Raw genomic sequence first — 21,813 nt, forward strand, 5'->3', positions numbered from 1 at the left:
CATTATAATAGCAGCCAATCCTCACAGACACTCCTCTAAGTGCTGAAAGGGATTCCCTTATTCCTGTGAGATAGGTGCTGCTTGGACCTCCTCTACAGAGGTGAGGAAATAATCACCCAGAAGTGACAGTCCTGGCTGACCAGGGGGTGTGTGGGATCCAGCCCTGCTGACCTCTCTGGCCCAGCCACCCTACCACCCTGCTCCAACCCTTTGATCTAACCACACCAGCTTTGGTTTCATCCCTTAGATACACGGCATGACCTCCTGCCACAGGTCCTTTGCACACGCTTTCCCTCTGCCAGGACCCCCCTTCCCTCCACTACACAACTAATTCACCCTGAACCATCGTTCACATCTCAACTGTGCCTTAATCAAGGATGTCCTACTCAACCTTCCCTGACCACATGTCCCATTACAGCTCTCGTGGTGCTGCCTGCCTCTCCTCCATGGTCCTGGTCAAAGTTTAAACTCTACTTTTATTTGTGTAATTTACCAGTCAATGTCTGGCTCTCCTTCCAGACTGTGACTCCATGAGAGGGGAAGCTTGAAAGTGCTGCCTTGTTTGTAATTCTGTCATTGCACTTACCATGCTGAACTGAAATGATTTGTTTATTCATCTCTCTCACCCCTTGGTCTGTGAGTTTCCTAAGGGCAGTATCCAGGTCTTTTTCTAACACAGAACTCAGCTCAGTAACTACTTGGTGAATTGAATTGAATGACTGGGATTTAACTGAACAGTATAACTTGGAAAAGGGCACCTGAAAGTTCAGAACTTTGGATGGAGCAAGCCCACAAATACTCGCTCAGAATCACCCCCTGTGGAAGTCTGGAGTGATGTTTGAGAGAAGGTTAGTGTTTTTAAGAAGCCAAGTTCACTTATAATTTGGATAGCAAACCAGGAGGATCTATGACTTTCCTAAAGAAGCATCATATTACGGTTATAAATCCAAGATAAGTGAGGACGAAAGGGTGTCTGCCTGTCCGAGGTTCATCTGAAGTTTAGTAAAAGTCAGAGCATAAATAACAAGTGGAATCTCATGGACGCTGTGCTGGGATTTGGCTCCTCAAGCCCTCGGCCTTGCGTCATTTCCTTATCTCTCCTGGATGACCTTGCCTGGCTCGCTTCCCAGTGCGGTTATTGCTGTCTTTGACTCCATAAATGTTGTGGTCTGGTTGCAAGGAAGCATTCCCATCTTTGGAGCTGGTCCTTTCTGTGACCTGATGCCCCTTAGTCTGGCGGATGGTCCCTGGGGACTCCTTGAATGTGAATAAGAGAGGCAGAGAGGGAAAGGGGGCTTCCCTTTTGCCCAGAGGATGAGCAGGGCCAGGGGCGAGCTGCCCGTTAGAGGCTGGTGCTGACCTAGCAGGGTTTATGAAGAAAGTGCCAGGTGACTGCGGGCTCTCGCATCCAGACAGGACCTGGCCTCAGCTCTGCCCACCCTGGCTCCAAAGAAAACAGGCAGTTTTTCGGAAAAGCTGTTTTCATTCATCATGCCTCCACCTTCCTATCAAAACAGATTATGAGTGTGTTCTTTGGAGGATTGAATAGCACCCTTTAAGAAGTTAGAAGCCATTTCTGAGTTGAGAGGATTAACCTAGTTAAATTTAATAGTGGCGGCACATCATAGATTAGCAGATAATTTGAAAGAACATGATTGAGGCTCCAGTAAGCCATTATGATGCACATAGATTTTCAACTATTTTGCAATAACACCACCACCTGGTTATCATCTGTGAGGGATTAAAGTGACACTATCCTCTTATCTCCGTGTGAATACCTCTGACACATAGCAGGTGCTCAGCAGTATTTGTTAAAGGAATAGAAGAAATATGAGGCTGATCTAAAGTTCTGAGAACTTTCTAAAATGGGACAGAAACCCATGGTCTTGAATAGACTTTGCCCAAATGCATTGGGTAATGGCACATCCAACTGCTTGCTGTTCTCCTTGGGTTTCTAGATCTAGTTCCCACTCATTCAAAATTAGGAATGTATTCCTGACAGCAAACTTACGAGGAATCCCAAGACTTAACTCAGATCTAAGGAGGGTATTTTTTTTTAAGTCACCAAGGAATCATTCTTAAAGAGGAGACAGAGTCCTGTGTAACCTGAAAATAGCACAAATATTGAAAAAGAACATCCTGGGGCTTCAGTGGCTTAGGCAGAGGAAACTCAAAGATGTGTTGAAGTTAGAATTGGAGCTTTCCAAACTGAAAATCAGACTTGTCCAGTCTTTGGTGGGCTGGGTACAGACTGGTGCAGAGGAGCCCAAGTCCAGAAGAGGGCGCTCGGAGCTAAGGGTGCTGACTGCAGCTGGGAGCTCAGGGCCTTTGAAAGAGGCTGTTGATGCTTCATCTTTGTCCTGCCTGTTTTTGTGTTCTCTGTAGAAATGACAGACGGTTTTCCCTCTTCTCTGCCAAAGAATGATATCCCAAAAATATAATTAAACTGGTGATTTCACAGATTAAATACCAAATCCTAGGTGTAAAGTTATGTTTAAAAAAATTTTTAATGGCCTTCAACCTTTGGTCTCCCTGAAATCTGTGAACAAATTTTCCACATCATAGCTCTTCTAACTTATTTCAGTGGGCCCTTGGGAATCAGTATATTTTTCAAATATTGACTCTAGTCCTGCTGCTGCTGCTGCTAAGTCACTTCAGTCGTGTCCGACTCTGTGAGACTCCATAGACGTCAGCCCACCAGGCTCCCCTGTCTCTGGGATTCTCCAGGCAAGAACACTGGAGTAGGTTGCCATTTCCTTCTCCAATGAGTGAAAGTGAAAGTGAAGTCGCTTAGTCGTGTCTGACTCTTAGCGACCCCATGGACTGCAGCCTACCAGGCTCCTCCATCCACAGGATTTTCCAGGCAAGAGTCCTAGAAGATGGTTTTTCAAACGAAGAAGAGTAGACTGTCATTTTCTCTGTCTACAAGTTATTTATGTTTGTTCCATCTTTATCAGGTTAAAGAATAAAAGTTACCTATATGTGAATACTACTCTACCTGCAGCATCTTGATTAAAAAGAAATCTGTACAGTCATCAGACTGGAATACATTAAAGCCTTGTTTTCAGTTGTATAGCTTCCTTGGAAATATACCTCTTCCCTGCCTTTTTCATCCCCAGGCCCTAAGGAGAAAGCAAACAAATCCAACAAGTCCTTCAAGGAAACATCACACTGTGTGCAGACTCTGACTGGTAAGTCCAATGTTAAGAATTTGTCTTATGGAGGGATTCACCCCAGGACCCAGAGATCAATGTATAAAGTCCATAGAGGCACTGTTTCCCATAACAAGACCTGGGAAACCATGCTACATCAATAACAGAATGATAAAACAAATTATATAGTCAAGCAGATACCAGGTAGCCATAAAAAGAGAGCTAGACATATGGGGAAAAGAAAGCCCTGGAACAGTATGTGTGGGATCATCCCATAACTGGTTTTCAAAATTATATGTGTAAGTATAGATACATAGATAGAAACCTGAAAAAATGACTACCTCGGATTGTGGAATGGAGTTGGTGAAAGTATATCAGGCATATTCTTCTAATTTAAAGTAAAAATAATAACACTTGTACAGCCCTCTGGAAAGAGAGCAAGAATGCTGTGCTCTCAGCCTGTCCCTTCAACCCCAGACCTGCTCGATGTCTTCCACCTAAAGATTTCTTCCCACCCTCCCTGGGGCCTTCTTGCTCCCACCTCTCTCTTAGCTTTCCCCATGGCCAAGCTCCCCCCTCCCCCACCACTGTCACTGCCTCCAGCCCCTCAGTCACCCTCAGCCCTCTGGAGTCCTCCTTCCGCCAAAACTGCCTCTGGAAAAGCTCGCCCGTGATGTTCTCCAAAACCAGGACTGCAAGCTGGTGGCCCGCGAGCCAGAGGTGACCTGAGGCCATGTAGTTTGCTGGAGCTGTGCTTTGGTTGTAGTTGCTCTCGGTCGGTTCGACATGTACCAACTGGGAGGTTACACCTGGACCTGGCATCTGAAGATTTGACCGCTGCACCCACCGTCAGACTGAGGGGCAGCCTGACCCAGGGTCTCCACTGCTCCCTCCCGTGGGTTCTCCTGCCCCCATAGGCAGTAGAACTTTCCAGTCCCGTTCTAAACCATGCTGTCTGGTTTCAGCCATTGCTCTGGCTTTCAGGTCTTCCTCTTTAACTGCGTTTTTTTAGCATCTTTTCATGGCTTTGTCCTTTGGCCCTTCCTTGGATGTTCATCACCCCTCAGGGGTCTGCCCCACATGTCTTCTCTCAACTATGTGCCTGCTCTCCTCCTCTCCCAACATAACCTTGTCTGCGTCAGCTTCCGCCCATGTCTCCAAAATCCCAAATTGCCTCTGCCTTAATGAATGACAGTACAGTGGTTACAGAGTAACCCAAACTATAGACCTTGGTCATATTCCCATTCCCTCGCTTCCCACAGGCATTTTCTAATGATTTGACCTAAGTATGCCTTACATCTTCATTCCTCTCCTTCCCTACCATCAGTGTCTTGGGCCAGGATGGTGAAATCTTGACCCCAATTTGAGGCGATTGCTTCTAATTTTTCTCTCTGTAGCTTATTCCTCTTACCTCACCCACAACACCTCCAGCCTTGTCCTTCCAAACCACAAATCTGATGTCTCATGTATGCATACATGCGTGCTAAGTCGCTTCAGTCGTATCCGACTATTTGCGACCCTATGGACTGTGACCCACCAGGCTCCTCTATCCATGGGGATTCTCTAGGCAAGACTACTGGAGTGGGTTGTCATGCCCTCTTCCAGGGGATCTTCCCCATCCAAGGATCAAACCCAGGTCTCCTGTGCCTCCTGCATAGCATCCTTGCCCAAATACTCTTCCATATTCTTCACTGCCCGCAGGCCAAAGCCCAAACTTCTTAGTTTGGCATTCAAGGCTCTTTATGATCTAGTTCTAGCCTTTGTTTGTTCAGGCAGCAAACTGAGGATCGATGGCATGTCAGGCCTTGGAGGTACTTTGGTGAAAAAAGTAAGTCCTTTTCTCTGTCTTTATGGGACCACATTTTACCTGGAACTTTACAGAGACTAACACACACACACACACACACACACACACACACACACACACACGACTTAAACGACAGAGAAAGAAAAATTCAGTATCAGGAAACAAAGGCAGAGAATAAAGAGTAAATCCAACTTTAGAACAGTCAGGCAAGACTCCCTGAGGAGGTGACATTTAAGCTGAGACCTGAAGGAGGAGAAGGTGCAGAGATTGGGGGGTAGCTCACTATCAAAACCCCTCCTTCTCATGCCTGCCTATCTACACTCTCTTTTTAAAAAAGCTGTCCTCTCTTCCATGCACGCTAAACCACCATCTCTACCTGTATATACTGTACTGCGGGGGTGCTTCTGCCCCAACTGTGAACCTCTCAAAGGAGGAACTTTGTTGTTCATTTGGGCCCCTGGTGCTTTATACATACTAGGCTGAGAGGGAAAAGTGAGATGAAATGCTGAGGTGAGAGGAAAAAGTAGATAGATCAATGGATGGGTAGGTGAATGGATGGATGGATGGGTAGGTGGATGGATGGGTGGATGGGCAGATGGATGGGAGCACACATGCTTTGAGCTGAGCTGGGTGTAGTGTCTTTTGAGTACAGTTACATGACCGACAAAGCTGAGGTCTTGGGTTTGCTGGAGGTGATTTATACTGGGCGAAGAGTCACTGTTAAAGAGTGCTTACTCGGGTTCTCTACCAATTTGTTCACTAGTCCACTTTGGTCACTTTTTGGGGCAATTTTTTTTTTTTTACAAATATGAAACAATAACATTAAAATTTTTTCTTCAATAAACAGCTTTTGCCTCAAATCTTAAGGGGAATTTTTAGATAGAAAAGTGAGAGACCATGTATCCAGTGGTCAGTCTTCAGCCTCTGCAGCTAGATCACTGTGCTTCAAATACTGATGCCAACACTTGTGTATGAGATCCTAGGGGACCTCACTAAGCCCCCAATTTCTTTATAAAACACAACCACCAGTAGTCCTTACTTTCACAGTGTCACTGGGAGGACTCGATGACATGTGTGTTAGTGCAGTACCTATAATAAAGGAAGGGCTCAAAAACTCAGAGGAGCCACTGTTCGAGGGGTGATGTTTTCTCAGCCTGGCCCATCCACATGCCTCCAAAAGCTTCTAAAGGATCTGAGCCAAACATGACAAAGGCCATGCACTTTGAGCTGGTTTTCTGGTTGTAGAGGAGAGTTGCCTAGACACTCCTAGACGCTACGGTGGACCCTCAGAAACAACTGCAGACACAGCCACACTCAGGCTGAGGTCGGATTCCGAACATGTCCCATGCCCACTGCCCGTCCAGACTGGGTCACTGCTGAGTGAATTAGCCCTCCAACCCCAGGTGGCATGTCACCAGTTTCATCACACAATGTGACTGGAACGTGTCTTCATTCGTCTGTAATCTGGGCTTCTTCCCAAGACCTCACGGGTTAGGTGGCTGAAAAGCAGCAACATCAGTCTCATCCAGAATAGGAATCCGAACAGCCCTCTTGGGTGATGCCCCAACCCAGAGAGCCCCTCATCTTTGGCCACTCTACCTGCCCCTCTCCGAAGCATCATCTAGCTGTAACGGGAGCGGATGTCACTCAGCCTCTTATTGGAAGTGTCAAGACCCTCACTCAGGGCCTCTGGGGCCTGAGGTCTCGGTGTGGAGCCCTCCGCCTGCTCTTGAACTGCCCAACATGGCCTTCACGGCTCGAGTTGAGGCCCTGGCTTCACTCGGTTTGCTGAGGCCCAGGGTGACTCCCTGGCTGAGTGGCTCTTGCTGGCCGTGGCCCCTCTGGTTGTCTGCCTCCCAGCCTAGGAGGCCTGTCCCTGGCCCTGCTAAAGGTCACCATACAATGGCCTCTGGCCCTCATGTCAGTGTCTACATCACCCAGGGACAGCTGGAAGTCTGGAGTCCAGTCTGCATCCACCTTCCAGGGGCTCAGACCTGTCCACCCTCTCAACCTTCCAGGCCTCCCTATGTTGCAGGCCCAGGGTTCCTCTCAACTTATTGTGGGTATTATCAGAGCCACAGCTACCTCCACCCCCTGCACACACACACAGGCAGATCATCCTCAAGTCTGACCCCCCGTGGCAGGCGGGCAGCCCCCTCCACAGTGACAGAAACTCTATAGTCTGTCTGCCAGGCCTGGCCCTCCCTGTGGTAAAAGGGAGCTTAAGCAGTTTCGCAAATCTTGGCAGTTGGGTTGCCTGCCCTCTTTTTCAGCATTCCAATTTCCCTCCCTGGCACTGGGTGCCAGGCCTCCTGACCCAGCCTCTGGGAAGGGAGGGTCCAAATGGAACATGGTTTAGAGGCAGCAGGATGGGATGAGGGGGATCAAAATACATCGCTTTGTTTTTGCAAAATATAATCCTTTATCCAACCACTCCTCTTCCAGGCCTGCTGTGGCTCATGGAGCCAGCGTCCTTTAAGGCAGTTTTCTTTGCTACATTCTGAGTTGAGTTCATTCAGTGATATTATTGAACACCTGTGACAGGCATGCATTGTTCTGGGACTCAAGTCAGTTGCTGTCTCACAAACATAATTTAGATATTCTCATCTCCATATGGAGAGATACTCAGAATCATTAACCTTCAGGGATGTGCAGATCAAAACAATGAGATGCCATTTACATCTACTAGGATAGCTGTAAGCAAAAGACAGATAATAACAGGTGTTGACAAGGATGTAGGGAAATTGGAGCCCCTAAACATTTTGGGTGGAAATGTAGAATTGGTGAACCACATTGGAAAACAGTTGGACAGTTATTCAAATGTTTGTCCAAGGGTTACCATATGACCCAACAAAACCACTCCTAAGGACATACCTAAGATAAGTGGAAACGTGTTCGTACAAAAACATATAATAATGTTCAGAGCAGCATTGTTTATAATAGCCAAAAAGTGGAAACAACTCAAATGTCCAACAAATCATGAATGAATGAATAAATGAAATGTGGTATACTCATACAATGGAGTATTACTGGACTATAAAAAGGAGTGAAGTACTGAAAAAATGAAGGGATGGAGCCAAAGGAAAAACAACACCCAGTTGTGGATGGGACTGGTGATAGAAGCAAGGTTCGATGCTGTAAGGAGCCATTTGCATAGGAACCTGGAATCTTAGGTCCATGAATCAAGGAACATTGGAAGTGGTCAAGCAGGAGATGGCAAGAGGGAAGCTGAAACCCCAATACTTTGGATACCTGATGCAAAGAGCTGACTCATTTTGCAAAGACCCTGATGCTGGGAAAGATTGAGGGCAGGAGGAGAAGGGGACAACAGAGGATGAGATGGTTAGATGGCATCAACCACTCAATAGACATGGGTTTGGGTGGACTTTAGGAGTTGGTGATGGACAAGGAGGCCTGGCGTGCTGCAGTTCATGGGGGTCGCAAAGAGTCAGACACGACTGAGCGACTGAACTGAACTGATAAAATACTACAACATGGATGAATCTTGAAAACAATATGGTAGTGAAAGAAGCTGGTCACAAACACCTATATAGCATCTGATTAGTTTATATAAAATGTTCAGAATTGGCAAGTTTATAGAAACAAGAAGTAGATTTGTGGTTGCCAGGGCCTGGGAGAGGAGGGATGGGGCAGTGATAGTCTAGTGAGTGTGGAGGTGTTAGCACGATGAAAATGCCCTGAGATTAAATAGTGGCAATAGTTGCACTGCTCTGTCAAATATAATAAAATCTATTGGAGAGGAGCCAAGATGGCGGAGGAGTAGGATGGGGAGACCACTTTCTCTCCTAGAAATTCATCAAAAGAATAACTGAACACAGAGCAAACTTCACAAAACAACTTCTGATCGCTAGCTGAGGTCACCAGGCGCCCAGAAAAGCAGCCCATTGTCTTCAAAAGGAGGTAGGACAAAATATAAAAGATAAAAAGTGAGACAAAAGAGCTAAGGACGGAGATCCGTCGCGGGAAGGGTCTTAATAGAGGACGTTCCCAGACACCGGGAAACCCTCGCACTGGCGGGCCTGGGGAAAGTGTTTGAATCTCGGAGGGCAACGTGACTGGGAGGAAAACAATAAATAAAACCCACAGATTACGAGCCTAAAAGCAACTCCCAGCAGAAAAGTACCCCAGACACCGCATCTGCCACCATCAAGTGGGGGCGGAACGGAGAGGAGCGGGCGGCATTACTTGGGGCAGGGTCTGGACCTGAGTGCCCTGAGGACAATCGGGGAGCTTTTGTGAGTTCCCAGCTTGAACTGTGGGAGAGCAAAAGAGAGAGAAAATTAACCGGCCGGAACACACTGCCAGCTGTTCGCAGAACAAAGGGACGGAGATTCTGGATGGTCGACATCCGCCGGGAGGGTCGCGGCGAGACACAGGGCGCAGGCATCCGACCGGCGTGGGCGGGGACTGGGGCTGGGGTCGCGGAGGGCAGAAGGCGCACGCACTGGACTGGCGCCGGCAGAATCTGAGACTGGGACCACGGAAAGGAGTGGGCGCGCGCACCCGGGGAGAGTGCGCCCATCAAGCGTCAAGCCCCTGGCTGCCTGGACCGCTCTGACGGGGAAGGCACAAAGAGCAGGCGCAGCTTTCTGTTCCGACCTTTGGCGGAACACCCTGAGGGCTGGAACCGCGCGCAGCGCGGGGCGCATTCCATATAGAGCAGCCGGAGCCTAAGCAGCGCCGGCCCCGCCCCGCAGCGCCAGCCCCGCCCTGCAGCGCGACGGAACTAGCTACCTGAATAAGAGTCCACCTCCGCCCGCCTGTGTCAGGGCGGAAATGAGGCCCTGAAGAGACCGGCAAACAGAAGCCAAATAAACAAAGGGAACCGCGTCAGAAGGAACTGGTGCAACAGATTAAAATCCCTGTAGGAAACACTGACCACACCGCAAGGGGCCTGTAGATATCGAGAAGTGTAAGCTGGAAAGAGGAGTTATCTGAAACTGAGGCGAACACATATTGACCACAACAGCTCCAGAGAAATTCCTAGGTATATTTTTACTTTTATTTTTTTTTTAAGTAAAAAAAAAAATTTTTTTTTAATTTTCTTTTTTCTTTTTTATTTTCCTTTAAAATTCCATATTACTCCCCCATTACTCCTTAACTTTCATTTTCATAAATTCTTGTGATTTTTTTTAGTTAGGGAAAATTTTTTTTCCTCTTTATTTTCTCCTCTTTTTTTTCCCTTCTTCTCTTCTATTTTCTATTTTTCTTTTTCTCTTATTTCTTTTAAAGTCTTCTAGTACTCCTCTACTACTCCTTAATTATTCATTTTCAATACACTATAACCTTACAAAAAAGAAAGGAAAAAAAAGAAGAGAAGCCCTATTCTTAAACCGAACCTCATATATATTTCTAAAATTTTTTGGGGGGTGTTTTTGTTTTTGTTTTTAATATAGTATTTTTAAGAGTCTAACCTCTACTCTAGATTTTTAATTTTTGTTCTTCAGTATATGATATAAACTGTGAACATTTAAGAATCCAATATTCAGTTTCCATTTTTATTCAGGAGTGTGTTGATTACTCTCTCCCAATCTTGACTCTCTGTTTTCTACCTCAGAACACCTCTATTTCCTCCTTTCCCCTTCTCTTCCTAATCCAATTCTGTGAATCTTTGTGGGTGTCTGGGCTACGGAGAACACTCTAGGAACAGACGACTGCGTAGATCTGTCTCTCTCCTCTTGAGTCCCCCTTTTTCTCCTCCTGCTCATCTCTATTTCCCTCCTCCCTGTCCTCTTCTTCATGTAACTCTGTGAACCTCTCTGGGAATCCCTAACGGGGGAGAATCTTTTCGCCATTAACCTAGAAGTTTTATTATCAGTGCTGTATAGTTGGAGAAGTCCTGAGACTACAGGAAGAATAAAACTGAAATCCAGAGGCAGGAGATTTAAGCCCAAAACCTGAGAACACCAGAAAACTCCTGACTACATGGAACTTTAAGTAATAAGAGACCGTCCAAAGCCTCCATACCTACACTGAAACCAACCACCACCCAAGAGCCAACAAGTTTTAGAGCAAGACATACCACGCAAATTCCCCAGCAACACAGGAACATAGCGCTGAAAGTCAACATACAGACTGCCCAAAGTCACACCTAACACATAGACACATCTCAAAACTCATTACTGGGCACTCCATTGCTCTTCAAAGAGAAGAAATCAAGTTCCATGCTCCAGAACACTAACACGAGCTTCCCTAACCAGGAAACCTTGACAAGCCAACCATCCAACCCCACCCACCGGGTAAAAACTCCACAATAAAAAGGAACCACAGACCTCCAGAATACAGAAAGCCCATTCCAGACACAGCAATCTAAACAAGATGAAAAGGCAGAGAAATACCAAACAGGTAAAGGAACATGACAAGTGCCCACCAAGTCAAACAAAAGAGGAGGAGATAGGGAATCTACCTGAAAAAGAATTTAGAATAATGATAATAAAAATGATCCAAAATCTTGAAAATAAAATGGAGTTACAGATAAATAGCCTGGAGACAAAGATTTAAAAGATGCAAGAAATGTTTAATAAAGACCTAGAAGAAATAAAAGAGAGTCAATTAAAAATGAATAATGCAATGAATGAGATCAAAAACACTCTGGAGGGAACCAAGAGTAGAATAACAGAGACAGAAGATAGGATAAGTGAGGTAGAAGATAGAATGGTGGAAATAAATGAAGCAGAGAGGAAAAAAGAAAAAAGGATCAAAAGAAATGAGGACAACCTCAGGGACCTCTGGCACAATGTGAAACGCCCCAACATTCGAATCATAGGAGTCCCAGAAGAAGAAGACAAAAAGAAAGGCCCTGAAAAAATACTCGAGGAGATAATAGCTGAAAACTTCCCTAAAATGGGGAAGGAAATAGCCACCCAAGTCCAAGAAACCCAGAGAGTCCCAAACAGGATAAACCCAAGGCGAAACACTCCAAGACACATATTAATCAAATTAACAAAGATCAAACACAAAGAACAAATACTAAAAGCAGCAAGGGAGAAACAACAAATAACACACAAAGGGATTCCCATAAGGATAACAGCTGATCTATCAATACAAACCCTCCAGGCCAGAAGGGAATGGCAGGACATACTTAAGGTAATGAAAGAGAATAACCTACAACCTAGATTACTATACCCAGCAAGGATCTCATTCAGATATGAAGGAGATTTCAAAAGCTTTACAGACAAGCAAAAGCTGAGAGAATTCAGCACCACCAAACCAGCTCTTCAACAAATGCTAAAGGATCTTCTCTAGACAGGAAATGCAGAAAGGTTGTATAGACGTGAACCCAAAACAACAAAGTAAATGGCAATGGGACCACACCTATCAATAATTACCTTAAATGTAAACGGGTTGAATGCCCCAACCAAAAGACAAAGATTGGCTGAATGGATACAAAAACAAGACCCCTATATATGCTGTCTACAAGAGACCCACCTCAAAACCAGAGACACATACAGACTAAAAGTGAAGGCCTGGAAAAAAATATTTCACGCAAATGGAGCCCAAAAGAAAGCAGGAGTCGCAATACTCATATCAGATAAAATAGACTTTCAAATAAAGGATGTGAAAAGAGACAAAGAAGGACACTACATAATGATCAAAGGATCAATCCAAGAAGAAGATATTACAATTATAAATATATATGCACCCAACATAGGAGCACCGCAATATGTACAGCAAACGCTAATGAGTATGAAAGAGGAAATTAATAGTAACACAATAATAGTGGGAGACTTTAATACCCCACTCACAACTATGGATAGATCAACTAAACAGAAAATCAACAAGGAAACACAAACCTTAAATGATACAATGGACCAGCTAGACCTAATTGATATCTATAGGACATTTCACCCCAAAACAATCAATTTCACCTTTTTCTCAAGTGCACACGGAACCTTCTCCAGAATAGATTACATCCTGGGCCATAAATCTGGTCTTGGAAAATTCAGAAAAATTGAAATCATTCCAGTCATCTTTTCTGACCACAGTGCAGTAAGAGTAGATCTCAACTACACGAAAAAAATTGTTAAAAATTCAAACATATGGAGGCTAAATAACACGCTTCTGAATAACCAACAAATCATAGAAGAAATCAAAAAAGAAATCAAAATATGTATAGAAATGAATGAAAATGAAAACACAACAACCCAAAACCTATGGGACACTGTAAAAGCAGTGCTAAGGGGAAGGTTCATAGCATTACAGGCTTACCTCAAGAAACAAGAAAAAAGCCAAATAAATAACCTAACTGTACACCTAAAGCAATTAGAGAAGGAAGAAATGAAGAACTCCAGGGTTAGCAGAAGAAAAGAAATCTTAAAAATTAGGGCAGAAATAAATGCAAAAGAAACTAAAGAGACCATAGTAAAAATCAACAAAGCTAAAAGCTTGTTTTTTGAAAAAATAAACAAAATTGACAAACCATTAGCAAGACTCATTAAGAAACAAAGAGAGAAGAACCAAATTAACAAAATAAGAAATGAAAAGGGTGAGATCACAACAGACAACACTGAAATACAAAGGATCATAAGAGACTTCTACCAGCAGCTCTATGCCAATAAAATGGACAACTTGGATGAAATGGACAAATTCTTAGAAAAGTATAACTTTCCAAAACTGAACCAGGAAGAAATAGAAGATCTTAACAGAACCATCACAAGCAAGGAAATCGAAACTGTAATCAAAAATCTTCCAGGAAACAAAAGCCCAGGACCAGATGGCTTCACAGCTGAATTCTACCAAAAATTTAGAGAAGAGCTAACACCTATCTTACTCAAACTCTTCCAGGAAATTGCAGAAGAAGGTAAACTTCCAAACTCATTCTATGAGGCCACCATCACCCTAATTCCAAAACCAGACAAAGATGCCACAAAAAAAGAAAACTACAGGCCAATATCACTGATGAACATAGATGCAAAAATCCTTAACAAAATTCTAGCAAACAGAATCCAACAACATATTAAAAAAATCATACACCATGACCAAGTGGGCTTTATCCCAGGAATGCAAGGATTCTTTAATATCTGCAAGTCAATCAATGTAATACACCACATTAACAAATTGAAAGATAAAAACCATATGATTATCTCAATAGATGCAGAGAAAGCCTTTGACAAAATTCAGCACTCATTTATGATTAAAACTCTCCAGAAAGCAGGAATAGAGGGAACATACCTCAACATAATAAAAGCTATATATGACAAACCCACAGCAAGCATCACCCTCAATGGTGAAAAATTGAAAGCATTTCCCCTGAAATCAGGAACAAGACAAGGGTGCCCAGTCTCACCACTACTATTCAACATAGTCTTGGAAGTTTTGGCCACAGCAATCAGAGCAGAAAAAGAAGTAAAAGGAATCCAGATAGGAAAAGAAAAAGTGAAGCTCTCACTGTTTGCAGATGACATGATCCTCTACATAGAAAACCCTAAAGACCCTTCCAGAAAATTACTAGAGCTAATCAATGAATATAGTAAAGTTGCAGGATATAAAATTAACACACAGAAATCCCTTGCATTCCTATATACTAACAATTAAAAAACAGAAAGAGAAATTAAGGAAACAATACCATTCACCATTGCAACAAAAAGAATAAAATACTTAGGAGTATATCTACCTAAAGAAACAAAAGACCTGTACATAGAAAACTATAAAACACTGATGAAAGAAATCAAAGAGGACACAAACAGATGGAGAAACATACCGTGTTCATGGATTGGAAGAATAAATATTGTAAAAATGGCTGTTCTACCCAAAGCAATCTATAGATTCAATGCAATCCCTATCAAGCTACCAACGGTATTTTTCACAGAACTAGAACAAATAATTTCACAATTTGTATGGAAATACTGAAAACCACGAATAGCCAAAGTAATCTTGAGAAAGAAGAATGGAACTGGAGGAATCAACCTGCCTGACTTCAGACTCTACTACAAAGCCACAGTCATCAAGACAGTATGGTACTGGCACAAAGACAGAAATATAGATCAATGGAACAGAATAGAAAGCCTAGAGATAAATCCACGAACCTATGGACACCTTATCTTTGACAAAGGAGGCAAGGATATACAACGGAAAAAAGACAACCTCTTTAACAAGTGGTGCTGGGAAAACTGGTCAACCACTTGTAAAAGAATGAAACTAGAACACTTTCTAACACCATCCACAAAAATAAACTCAAAATGGATTAAAGATCTAAATTTAAGACCAGAAACTATAAAACTCCTAGGGGAGAACATAGGCAAAACACTCTCCGACATAAATCTCAGCAGGGTCCTCTATGACCCACCTCCCAGAATATTGGAAATAAAAGCAAAACTAAACAAATGGGACCTAATGAAACTTAAAAGCTTCTGCACTACAAAGGAAACTATAAGTAAGGTGAAAAGACAGCCCTCAGATTGGGAGAAAATAATACCAAATGAAGAAACAGACAAAGGATTAATCTCAAAAATATACAAGCAACACCTGAAGCTCAATTCCAGAAAAATAAATGACCCAATCAAAAAATGGGCCAAAGAGCTAAACAGACATTTCTCCAAAGAAGACATACTGATGGCTAACAAACACATGAAAAGATGCTCAACATCACTCATTATTAGAGAAATGCAAATCAAAACCACAATGAGGTACCACTAGACGCCAGTCAGGATGGCTGCTATCCAAAAGTCTACAAGCAATAAATGCTGGAGAGGGTGTGGAGAAAAGGGAACCCTCTTACACTGTTGGTGAGGATGCAAACTAGTACAGCCACTATGGAAAACAGTGTGGAGATTTCTTAAAAAACTGGAAATAGAACTGCCATATGACCCAGCAATACCACTTCTGGGCATACACACTGAGGAAACCAGATCTGAAAGAGACACGTGCACCCCAATGTTCATCACAGCACTGTTTATAATAGCCAGGACATGGAAGCAGCCTAGATGCCCATCAGCAGATGAATGGATAAGGAAACTGTGGTACATATACACCATGGAATATTACTCAGCTGTTAAAAAGAATTCATTTGAATCAGTTCTAATGAGATGGATGAAACTGGAGCCCATTATACAGAGTGAAGTAAGCCAGAAAGATAAAGAACATTACAGCATACTAACACATATATATGGAATTTAGAAAGATGGTAATGATAACCCTATATGCAAAACAGAAAAAGAGACACAGAAGTACAGAACAGACTTTTGAACTCTGTGGGAGAAGGTGAGGGTGGGATGTTTCAAAAGAGCAGCATGTATATTATCTATGGTGAAACAGATCACTAGCCCAGGTGAGATGCATGAGACGAGTGCTCGGGCCTGGTGCACTGGGAGGACCCAGAGGAGTTGGGTGGAGAGGGAGGTGGGAGGGGGGATCGGGATGGGGAATACGTGTAACTCTATGGCTGATTCGTGTCAATGTATGACAAAACCCACTGAAATGTTGTGAAGTAATTGGCCTCCAACTATTAAAATAAAATTTAAAAAAATAAATAAATAAAATCTATTGAATTGTATGCTTTGTATGGGTGAATTGTATGGTATGTAAATTAAATCTTAATTAAGCGGTTAAAAAAAATGTCTTCATCTCATTCTCTGACTCTCCCTTTCCCAGTTTCTTAGCCCTCCTAGAACAAGCATGAATTCAAGACCTTCTCCAGCACACTTATTAGAGTCCAGTACTTGGTGACTAGACTTCAGTTTAATGATTTTCAAACTGTCCTTTTTCATTAGAAGTGAAGCTTCAGGGACTTCCCTGGTGACCCAGTGGCAGAGACTCCACGCTTCCATTCAGGGGGTCCAGGTTCAATCCATGGTTGTGGAACTGGATCCCACATACCACAACCAAGAGTCCTCATGCCACATCTACAGATCCCACATGCTACAGCTAAAGATTCCTCATGCTGCAACGAAGATAGAAGAAGATCTGGTACGCCACATTTAAGACCCGGTGCAACCAGATAAGTAATAAACATTTATTAAGAAAAAAAAAGTGAAGCTTCAGGATAGCAGGGACCACAGCAGGGGAAGGAGAGGGTGGGACAAATTGAGAGAGTAGCATCGAAACATATACATTACTATATATAAAACAGATAGCTAATGGGAAGTTGTTGTATAACACAGGGAGCTCAAGCCAGTATTCTGACAACCTGGAGGGGTGGGAAGGGGAGGGGGAGGGTCAAGAGGAAGGGGACGAATATATACTTATGGTTGATTCATGTTGTTGTATGGCAGAAGCCAACACAGTGTTGTAAAGCAATTGTCTTCCAATTAAAATTTAAAAAAAAAGAGATCAGAGACTTGTTTTATTCATACCCACCATGCTTGACACAGGGTCTGGCACATGGTAGGGTACCACAGAGGTGTGTCAGATGAACAGATGCTTCATGGTGCTCGTATCCTAAATGGAGGCAGAAACCCAGCATTGGCTGCGAGTCATCCATTCCCTCGGCACATATTCACTGTGTCCTCATGACCCATGGATGGAGTAAATGTACAAAGCAGACAGGTCTTTGCTCTGGAGGGACTCCGAGCAAAGGAAATCTGTACTGAGCAGGGTTAATGCTTTGACAAAACCCACTGAAATGTTGTGAAGTAATTAGCCTCCAACTAATAAAAAAAAATTATTAAAAAAAAAAAAACCACTGAAAATGAATAATAATGAACCTTCAGTAAAAGTGTACATAGACGGAAAGTGGAAATTATGTTAAAAGGGTCTTTGTGGGAAGTTAGACTGACTTGAGACAGCTGTGCAGAAAAGAGAGATTCTGAAGGATAGAGGCAGAGTGAGAAGAAACTTAATCAGAAAAAAAGAAAATGGGCATTTTTCAGTACAGTGATTCTGCCAGTTAGGAGGCGTGTCCACATTGTGATTTTAATTTCTCACTGAAGTGGGGAGTAGTATCCGGAAAGTGGAAAGTGCCAAGTACCCTCCTTCATCTCCTGTGTCTGGAAAGCTCTGAGAAGAAATGTGCAGGGAAAGAGTGACTCAGTGGCCAGGAGAGGAGGGAACTAGGGTGTTTCAAAGAGATGGCGGAGATTTCATTAAAGTGCGACTGCCTCCTTCACTTTGGATAGTTGTGGGAAGGACAGCCAGGAGGTCAGGACACCTGGCAAGCAGATATACAATGACACAGGCTGGGAAACCAAGAGGCCAGGTTATAGCTACACAGCCCGTGGTAGGTGATGGAGGTCTTGGCAATAAAATTTAAGGAACCTTGTCCAGTTGGCTTTTTCCACATACAACCATCTCGTTCCACGTCTCTTTTCTTTGTGTTTTCATTATGACATGCAGGGATTCTAGAAAGCCTTAAATGAAAAGGAGCTATGAAACAGGGCTAGGAAGTGATTAATATGTGAATAAGGCTCTTGAACAAGGCAGGGCTAGGCCAAAGAGTTAAGACACTTGGGAAGATGGGAGGAGGCAAGGAAGATGTGGGAAGAATAAAGTTCAGGGTCAAGGATGATGCTGCAAAATCTGGTACAGATCACCAGCTGGAGTTTGGGGAAAAGGAGATGTGGGTCAGAGAAAGACCCAGGACTAAGGAGGTTTATGAACTCAGAGATGAAAGGGCAGAGCTGAAAGGTCTTCCTGAATGGGTCACCTGAGCTGGCAACCAGAGGCTGATGCATCCCCAGGGTTCAGGGGGAGCTTGAGACTCGGAGTGTGTCCAGGCACAGATGAGCCTGTGGAGAGCAATGAAGCAAAGTTTTCTTTTCTCTTGAAAAGTGCCTCTGTTGTGTTTTTGGTTTGTTTAGCTGGCTGCCCACCAGACGGAACAAATGACAAAGATGGCCCATCTGCCTCAGAGGCAGTGTTGCCTGGTGGTTAGGCACAGGGGTTGGGGGTCCGGGGGTTGCTGAGGACCCTCCTGGGCTCGAGGCTCCATAGTGCTGTGTCACTGACCATGGCACAGGCTCTGCTGCTCCAAGTGGTGTGTCCCCCTCCCTCACAGTGGGGGTGATAAAGGGCTATTGTTAGCTTGAGATAAAATAGCCTAGGCGAGGCTTTTGGTGCATCATGGCACTTAGAACCCTTTCTCAAACCTCAGATGCAGTTTTCCTTTGGTATTTTAACATCTCTGATATTAGGATGTGCAGCACTGATTTTTTAGTGGTACATAAAATGCAGTTTATGGTGCCTGAGATTTGATCTGGAAGCAGACAGCCAGTCAGTGGCAGTGGAGGTGTTCTGTGTCATTCCCCCTTGGCCAGACTCATGGCTCTGTCCACATCTTGGGGTCCCCTCTTCTCTCTGGACTGATTGAGCCTTTTCCCTGGAGGGCAGTTGGGCTTCCCTTGTAGCTCAGTCGGTAAAGAATCTGCCTGCAAAGCAGGAGACATGGGTTCGATTCCTGGCTTGGGAAGATCCCCTGGAGAAGGAAATGTCAGCCCACTCCAGTATTCTTGCCTGGAGAATCCCATGGACAGGGAGCCTGGCAGGTTACAGTCGAGGGGGTTGCAAGAGTTGGACACGACTGAGCGGCTAACACCGCACGCACCTGGGGGACGGGAACCTGGGCCCTGCAGTCAGGCCTACTGAAGGCAAGTCTTGTCTTGGCTACTGTTCTCTGTGCGACCCAAGCTAAGCAACATTCCCTCTCTGAACCTGTTTCCTCTGCTCTGCAAGGGAGAAATACTACCTACATTCATAGGGTTATCAGGTGAGGATAAGAGGAGACAAAGTTTATATAAATTGCTTGCTTAGCACAGTACTACATTGGATAAATGTTAGATGATGATACAAATAAACAAGGTTACCTTAGGTAGCAAAGTTATACTCTGTTACAAGTGTTAGTATTCCTGAGGTATCTTGGGAGCCTCACACAAACATTCATCTCACTCTCAATGGGACAGATCTCAGAACCCAAATCCATCCTGCCCTGTGATGATGGCTGAGGTTGCAACCTCCCACTGCCTCACCTGGAACCCTGCTCCCACTTCCTGCCCTGCTCCTTTCTCAGCACTCCCCTGCACTGCCCTCAGGACTCTGGACTCATTACTTCAGGAACTGTTTTTCTTGGGAAGTGGGCTGACTCGCTCCCTCCTTGGGAAAGACCACCCCAAACCCTGGCTGGGGTTTTGTGAGGCAGTTAATCACCCGAGACCTCCCCCAAGAAGGCTCTTCTCTGTGGCTTCATCTTCCCATCTCCTCTTAAGTGCCCTGACTCACTTCACAAAGCTGTCTGCCTCTGTCCTTGCTGGCGTCCCCTACCCTAAATGTAAATACCATATTTTTCTCAAGCTTCTTACCTCTGCCTAATGAGTCTTATGTATCAGAATCAATCATGCTTTACATTTATAACGTTTGTAACTCATGCACCCAGAGCCTCCCCAGGTCTTCAGATCCCCACTTGGTCTGTCCCATTCACAGCTCTCCATGGTCCTGAGGGCATCGCACAGCCTTCCTCTTCAAGTGCCACAAGCAAGCCTTTCCTTGTGGGGGCGGCTACAGAGCCTCATGGAGAGACAGGTTTGGCCAGTTCCTTTTTTGAGCCCTCCTAATCTTCCTCATCATTTTTCAGCACGGAAGATAGAACTAATGACTTTTCCCCAGGCTAGCTCTTTGGCAAGCCCTTCTCTTTTGAGATGAGACTCCCCGCTCTAACCCTGCCCCTACCTTGCCATCTGCCTTGTGCCTGCCTCTTTGCACCAAACCCAGGGGCCGGAAACTCAAGACCTGTGCCTGTACCTTGGCTGGGGGACTCCAGGGTAACACAAGCCTCTCAGGTACGGAATGGCATTGATAAAAACCTCAGACTTTGTCAATGAAACAGCCACTGGCTCCCCCTCAAGATCTTTATCAGGGGGCTGGATCTGGAGGAGCATGGTGGGCCTGCCCCTCGGGGAAGCTGTGGAATCTCTAGTCTTCACTGCATTTGTAACAGAATGACTCTCGTGGTCTTAAGGAGTGTGTCCCAAATGTCCTGGCTTCTCAAAACTGGTTTCTGCTCCCTTAAAAATCTTCTGGACAGGGTGCCGTGTGCTGAAAGGGATGGGGCAGATTTCACAAAATGCAGCAGCAGCCATTGAGTTAGGAGAAAGCACAACACGTTAGACACAAGTCCCCATGTTTACCTCTTTATCAGTCTGTCCGTCTGCCTGCCTGTCTGTACGTCCTCTGATATGTTTAGAGAAAGACATGTGGCGTATAAGCCAGGATATGAATGAAGCTGAGGGTGGTGTATAAAGGTGTCTGTAGGATATCAAGATGAGGAGCCTCAAGAGCACCCTCCCCGGAGTCCCTCCCAGGCCATGGGAGGGGCAGACAATAAGAAGGCAGGAGTGATGCCCTCCCACTATCGAACATCCCACACTGCAGTGTGTGTGTCCTTCTGGGGCTCTGAGAGGTCAAAGTGTCTAATACTGTCAGGCTTCAGAGCCCAGGGCTCCAAACCTTCCTGAAGGTTCTGTGGGGTTAGCTCCTAACTCGCTCATCCCAGAAAGGAATAGAGGAGGCTCCCAGCTGACTGGTGGCGCTGCGTGTCCAGCCGTCCGGGAAAGTGGCCCTTTCGCTTCCCCAGCCTTCCCGCCGTGGCTCTCCCCTCTGGCCCAGCTCCCAGGATGTGGAATGCCAAGCGGTGCCCGCCTCCTCCCCTCACTCCCCACCTCCTGCCTTGCTCACAAAGGCAGGTCTGTCTGGAGCTAAGCAGGGCAGGCCCACGGGTAGGGCTGGTGCTCCACACCACACCCTTTCCTTACGGAAACGGACAGGTCTAGTCCAGGGGAGAGGGTGTTCCCCTTGTGGAATACCTCCTCTCAGGCTCAGCAGAGGCAGCGGGTGTGTGTAAATGGGAAGTTCTCTGCTTTGGATGTCTGGGCAAAAGAGGGCTGTGAGTGCAGCACGTCACTACCCAAG

The 21,813-nt window shown here is 44.9% G+C and overlaps 2 protein-coding genes across 8 annotated transcripts in view; one reads left to right on the plus strand and one right to left on the minus strand.

Moving 5' to 3' along the window:
* ARHGAP26 (Rho GTPase activating protein 26) overlaps positions 1-21,813 on the plus strand; it is a 663,940-nt gene that overhangs the window by 70,571 nt on the left and 571,556 nt on the right. For all 4 annotated transcript variants that reach the window (XM_065918816.1, XM_065918817.1, XM_065918815.1 and 1 more), the window contains one exon: positions 3,120-3,191. The gene's annotated coding sequence lies outside the window, so the exon portion shown is untranslated. The remainder of the gene's footprint in view (positions 1-3,119; positions 3,192-21,813) is intronic.
* The window catches only part of FGF1 (fibroblast growth factor 1), a 112,046-nt gene that overhangs the window by 60,057 nt on the left and 30,176 nt on the right, over positions 1-21,813 (minus strand). The window lies entirely within an intron of this gene.

This window comes from Muntiacus reevesi, chromosome 1, assembly GCF_963930625.1.
Source record: "Muntiacus reevesi chromosome 1, mMunRee1.1, whole genome shotgun sequence".
In the NCBI taxonomy this organism is placed as follows: Eukaryota; Metazoa; Chordata; class Mammalia; order Artiodactyla; family Cervidae; genus Muntiacus; species Muntiacus reevesi.